At 40.7% G+C, this 6,910-nt stretch overlaps 1 long non-coding RNA gene across 1 annotated transcript; it reads left to right on the forward strand.

The window, feature by feature from the left end:
- The first annotated feature begins 5,775 nt into the window (after window positions 1-5,775).
- Window positions 5,776-6,381, forward strand: LOC311287243. The gene is made up of 3 exons (XR_014626719.1): window positions 5,776-5,856; window positions 6,059-6,126; window positions 6,209-6,381. It is a non-coding gene; the product is annotated as an uncharacterized lncRNA (long non-coding RNA).
- Window positions 6,382-6,910: the final 529 nt, after the last annotated feature.

The following is a 6,910-nucleotide window of genomic DNA, read 5'->3' on the forward strand; positions in this document are numbered from 1 at the left end:
TCGAGAGAACTCGAACTGCATCGACTACGACACTTTTGGGAATGCCCCCAGCATAGCGCCTCTGAAGCATGAATGAAACTAAGCCAATTGTGATTGGCCAATCGGCATACACGTAAGATACAAGGGGACGCCGGCACACAACAGCGTCAGTTTTCTGTTCTTCAGCAAGCGCTCTCTGTCGTGTGTATGTCATATTTGGTGTTGTCTGTCCACTGTTGCAAGCATCTATATATATATATATATACCCAGGGGATCAGAATTAGGGAGCAGACATCCTGTCGAGGCAGGGGCTGAGGCCCGGGGAATAGAGAGTCCACCTCGAGGTGGTGGAGTCAATATGTCAGAGGTTTGGCCAAGTGGAAGTGCTTCTGTTTGCGTCTCGATAGACGACACACTGCCCGCTGTGGTTCTCCCTTACACATCCAGCCCCGCTGCGGTTGGATGCCATGGTGCAGACGTGGCCGAGGCTGTGTCTGTACGTATTTCCCCCGATCGCTCTGCTCCCGGGTTCTAGAGAGGGTCCATCACGACAGGGTCAGACTACTGTTAGATGCCTCGTTGTGGCTGGCCCGAGTTTGGTTCTCAGACATAATATCGCACCTGGATGATATCAGTCCCTCCTGATTGCTGACGCAGGCAGAGGGCTCAATATTTCACCCTTGGCCAGAGCTATGGAAACTGTGGGTCTGGCCCCTGAGGGGGCACAGTACCAAGAGACTGGCCTGTCAGTAGGAGTAGTAGAGACCATACTCAGCTCTAGAGCTACCTCTACGAGGAAATTGTACGACCTAAAATGGAATGTTCTCACCGTATGGTGCAGAGAGCGTGAGGTGGACACAGTTAACTGCCCGATGGCTTCAGTGCTGGAGTTCCTCCAGCATATGAGTTCTCGGCTGGTCTTACCCCGTCCACACTCAAGGTGTACATGGCTGCCAATGTGGCTTTCTACTCTCCTCTGTGTGATGGGCCTCTGGGGAGACGTCAGCTGGTCGTACATTTCCTCCGTGGGGCTTGGAAGATGAGACCTGTGGCTCGTACCAGAGTTCCCACATGGGACCTGGCAGTGGTTCTCGAAGGGCTGGTCGAGGCCCTCTTCAAACCTATGGAGTTGGCTGAGGCCAAGAACCTTTCCCTCAAGGTAGCTTTTTTGCTAGCCATTACTTCTCTGAGGAGAGTAGGAGATCTTCATGCGCTCTCGATATCTCACGGGTGCCTGGAGTTTGCTCTGTATAAATTCATAAGTCAACACCATTGCTGAGTGTTTTCTCCTTAAAACTGCAGTGAACCAAAGACGGTTTGAAATCGCTGGTGTTTCTGACGTCACAAACTGCCTTCTAACCAATCAGGTCAATGTGTGATCGTCAACGAGTGGATCTCTGAGCTGGTGTGAGTGAGTGGAGGCGGGGCTCATTTGCATATTCATAGAACCGCGTATACTAAATGAGGCAAGGGTTTAGAGTTACATTCAAGCTAGATTAAGGCATAACAAATTCGTTTTCAAGGAAAAAAAATATTAAATATGTAATTTTGGTGATCAAAGGTGAGTTTTAAGGTATAAAATGATTGACTACAGGGGGACTTTAAGTCCATGGGTCTGACTGTCACAGATTCAGCCAGCATGCCATCAGCACCATGTCCTTCACCTATTGATTCACATTTACAATCACCAGAGTTTTAACCTAGCACATCCTCATTAGGAGCCCTTTATAAGCACACAGTTCCACTCACTTGTCCATTCGTGTCAGTCTTTACATGAGAGTGCACCTACATCATCTTCCTCAAGCCATTGATCCTTCCGTCTGCTTCTCATCTTTTGTGCCCCACTATTGATCCTGAAAAGGAAAAGATTCTTCAGTTCAGTGTGACTATCAATTGAACTGCTTATGCCATTCACTTACCTGCTTGATGATCTGAAAGACCTTTACCAACTCTGTGAATAAAAATCCTGTTCAAGTTGATCAATGCGTCTCATCTCCTGTTTTATGACACTGACAAACATAAAACCATCCTCACCCAATCTACACACTGCTGATATGACTGTCTATAATGATGGAAAAGAGTGTAAAAAAAATGTCCTTCCAAATTTTTGATTCAATTATAATTACTTTCAAAAGTTATTTTCAAGAGTATGCTGTAAGAGAAACAATAAAAAAAATATATAATTTTTTTTTTTGAACACAGAGGAGTAAAAAAATCACCCAAACTGAACTTCACCACTGTGAAAAGAAGCAGTTCAGAAGGTCCTCCAGAACTTACGGTGCTCTCCATAACGCCCTCTCTCTTTTTGGCCCCTGCTCTATTAGTACAAACTCATGAAACGGACCAGCCATGCATGGAATGAATTCTGTAATACAAATTGTCACAGTTACTTACAGCATCTCCCGACAGAAACAAACATGACAGCGAATAATTGCAAAGCCTTTGAGTGCAATGTACCTGCAAAACCCACAGCACCTTGAACTCGCCTATGAAACAAGCATAAAGAACAAGAGAAAAATAGAGTGAGCAAGACCGGAAAAAGAGGAGGAGGACAGGGCAACATATTGTATTTAAGAGCCCATTTCCTTGAGTGATTCCATTAAAACTCTCCACTGGGCCAATTATAGCATGAAGTGAAAAAACGTCCTCCCTCATTAGGCGTTGATGGGGAGTGCTGACTGAGTCTGGTCAGCGGTGGAGAAGAGTGTGTGTGTAAGTGATGATTCAAAGAGAATTTTGTGTGATAGATGAAGAAAGCAATAACACCGAGTGACAAAAGCAAAATGCACTTTTTGTCCATTGGGAAAAAAACATGTCGACACTGACCTCACAGCAAATGACTGAATGTCTAAGTGTTCTGGAAATGACATTTTTGCAGGGCAGCTGCAGGTTGATTTATCATCTGACATTTAGTCACTGCCACTTTGACTTTGGTATCATCAATTATCCGCTACCAGTGTTTAATATGCCATAGTTAACATCTGACCTTGATAAATTAGACTGCATAAACTGTTCTTCTTCAAATAGAGCAGCTCAGTCATGACGTCAGTTTGTAGATCAACATGGGAAGTTAATTGTCATGGGCTCCCACAGGACTTTTGAATGGAGTTTTTGAATTTTGGTTTATTGATTTATGAGAGAGAGAAAAAAAAAAAAAAATGAAAATGACTTCAACAGATTATCAAATCTTTTTCTGCAACATGAATTATGAACAGCCAGACCTCAAACATGAATTTTAAAGCCATGCATAAGGCTACATAAGAACTACAACAGTTGTCCATGTAAACTCACACCTTGTAGTCGACCTTAAAGGAACACGCCAACTTTTTGGGACTTTAGCTTATTCACCGTATCCCCCAGAGTTAGATAAGTCCATACATACCCTTTTTATCTTCGTGCGTGCCGGTCTGACGCACCCACCGCTAGCCTAGCTTAGCACAAAGACTGGAGGTAAACGGCTCCAGCTAGCATACTGCTCCCAATGAGTGACAAAATAACGCCAACATTTTCCTATTTACATGTTGTGATTTGTATAGTCACAGCATGTACAAATAACAAGGTCACATGAAACACAGCCATCTTCTAACCGTATACATACTGGGAACTATCTTCTCAGAAGGCGAAGCACTGCTACTTGGGCGGAGTGAATTGCTCGCAGCACCTGAGAAGCCCCGTGGTGAGGAGCAGAGAGTTCGCTCAGAGTTGGAGTAAATCACTCCGCAGTAGTAGCAGTGCTTGGCCTTCTGTGTACACGCTGTGACTATACAAATCACAACATGTAAATAGGAAAATGTTGCCGTTATTTTGTCACTTATTGGGAGCAGTATGCGAGCTGGAGCCGTTTACCTCCAATCTTTGTGCTAAGCTAGGCTAGCGTTGTTTAATGCATCAGACATTACTGTTTAATGCGTCAGACATGAAGAGATGAAAATGGTATGGACTTATCTAACTCTGGGGGATACGGTGAATAAGCTAAAGTCCCAAAAAGTCGGCATGTTCCTTTAACATTGTGATACATGGATCTGACTGATGGTTACATATGAGTAGACTCGCTCCCTTGGTCAAAATCGAGAGGTCGAGGGTCTGTCAAATAAACATCCCTCGTCCACTTCACGAAATGGAACACACTTCAAATTGCCGTTGGGGATTCCCCTGAGGGGAAGTGCTTAGTGAAGTTTGCAAGAGTATGTCTAAAAGTGGAGTTAAACGCAGCCACTGGCATGTGGCCTACGGCGTCAGTTGTGTCGCTTCACTGCCATTCACGACTCCTCCCGTGGCCTCATGGGAAAGTAAAGTGTCCATCCAATGCACACTTCAGAATGTCGGAGGAAACAGTAAGTCCTACGGGTACTTTTCGCCAAACTGATTTATGAATACTAATACTGTTTTATCCAGGGGTTTATTGTTAACTAAAACTAAAACCATAAAATTTTTTTAAAAAAAAACACTAATAAAATGACAAAAACACAAAATAAATTAAAATTAAAACAGAAAATATAAAAGTAAAATCTAATTCAAAATATTAAATTATTCAGACCACTTTTGGGGTAGTCTCCTGTGTTTCGCATACTAAAAGCAGGCATATTTGGACGCAGCAAATGTTTTTCTTGATACAGTATATCATGGCAGATAAGTGGAACATGTCATTTGACTGAAACAGATGAATATCTAATTATCATAATAATATATAAACTTTTTTCAGGTATAATATATCACAATATATATATATATATCATATGTAGGTCTACTTTTCCAAAGCATTGCTCTCCATAGAGCAAAGTTCACGTTGACTTTTATTTCGTGGTGTGAAAGACATCTCAGGTGACGAAAAGTAATATCTGTTCTTGATGAAAAACTCCTCACTATTTCAGTTAGAGGTGATGATGATGTGATCTGAAAGTCCACTGTACCCTTGAGCAGCAAAATTTACCCTGGTCTCCTCGGAGGTCTCTTTAATTGGAAGCAAGAGTGGCATCTATTTCATTTTATTTTTCACCCTTTTAATATCTAGTTTCTTTATAAAACCACCTGTGTGCTTTAAACTGGCCAGATTAGCATTATGGTAACTCACAATTGGCACTTGTTTGTTTATTATGTAGGCTAATTAGCCAGCCAATTTAACCAATGTTTGGCTTATGTTAATTTACTAAATATATTAAATTAACAGAAGAAAAATAAAAAGGATTACTGCCAGGGACCAGCATTGTATTCTCTGCCAGCAATGGGTAAAAAGATAAACACAATGTCTTAGCAAAAAAGTAAACATACCTACCCATGCAGTAGGGTTCATCCAATCCTGATTTGATGTAATACAAAAATTAAATAAAAACATTTAAAAAAACATAACCGTGTCAAGGCACAGAACAACACGATTCAGTCACTGTTTCAGGTTGATGACTGTTGAATGGTGTTAAGTTGCTGTGCATAGAGTCCATTGTGATTTTATAAGCAGCCTGTAGGTGGCGCATGAGCTAAAATGATGAGACGTCATCCTCAACAGTTCAAAGGGACAAAAGAACGCCTCAACGCTGATTGCATTTATTTCGTCGTGTTTCTTTGGTATGTGGCACTGTTTTGCGTTTCAGTATCATTTAACCTAAACATTACCGTTCAGAGATGATCTGTGTATCACATTTTAGATGATTTAACATGAATTGTACCATGAATATCCAGGTCAAAAAGAGTTTGCAAATGATTGTATTGAGCAAAGATGATCCCAGAAATGTCCTGCTCCTTTCTAGTCACTGCTGGAAATTTTCAAATCTATTATTTGGATTGTTTTTAGGTTCAAAAAAAGTTTTTCATGCCATAGGTCAGCAACTTTAAATGGTGGTCTGCATGGACAAACGTGATGATGTTCATAATCAGATTGAGCAGGTTTGTGCGTGATATTAACAGATGTTTTCGTTTTAATGCAAGTCATTTTCTCATGTTTTAAGGATTTTGATGGTTGAGTATAGTATGTGAATATTTTTCTTTGAATATTAAGAACAAACCTAAATGAAAGGGGGAAATCTGAAAAGAAAACCTGATGACCAGATTGACATGTTTCACTGTGTTTCCCATTGTTTTTTCTCAGTTACCCTCTAATTCACCCGTTTGGAAACAGATGCTGAAGACCGGAGTTTCACTTTTGATCTTGAGATGGTAAACCACCTGTCCTTGTGTTTTAAATCCTGTGGGAAGTTGTTCCAGTTACCTGCAGTAAGGAATATCCATCTGTTTTCAGCATCCTCATGGGATTGCTGAAACATTTCTCAAGAGGACACCACGTCTCCGCAAATCCGGTCAGGTGCGAGTATTCACACGAACATAAACATCCTTACGCATCCAGGACCGGACTCCTGTCTCCCTGTGGAGTAACACCTACAGATCTGAACAGTTACTAACAGATCTGCATAAGACAAGGATGTGATATGATTATCATATGCAGGATTAAGCATTTTCAGATTTCCTTTTATTTGTAGGCCTGATACCTTCACAGCATACTGTTTAATGCCTCATGGGAGACTTTTGTCTGAACTAATGTTCAGCTGAATGAAAACTTTAATAGTAATAATTCAGATGAAAATACACAGTGAAGAGTGAAAATAAAAGAATTTATTTTATTTTATTTAGACTCATCATACCATCATAACAGTCGCTACACGTAAAAGCCAACGTTTGTGCACAGCTTATTCGTCTTTTTATATGATTTTACACTGTGCTCTGCTGTGATGTGCACTCTTACATTTATTTTTTGGACAGCATGGACAGTGATATAACAGAATAGAAAAAATAGAATAAGAAATAAACAAAAAACGAACACACTCGCTCCTTATAATCTCACTATATTAGTCTTTTGATTGCTTCATGCATCATGAATAATTTGATATATTCGATAATAATAAGTAACTGTTAAAACATATTAGAAGCTTAATCCATTTATTTG

The sequence above is a fragment of the Rutilus rutilus genome, assembly GCF_951802725.1.
Source record: "Rutilus rutilus genome assembly, chromosome: 1".
Taxonomy (NCBI): domain Eukaryota; kingdom Metazoa; phylum Chordata; class Actinopteri; order Cypriniformes; family Leuciscidae; genus Rutilus; species Rutilus rutilus.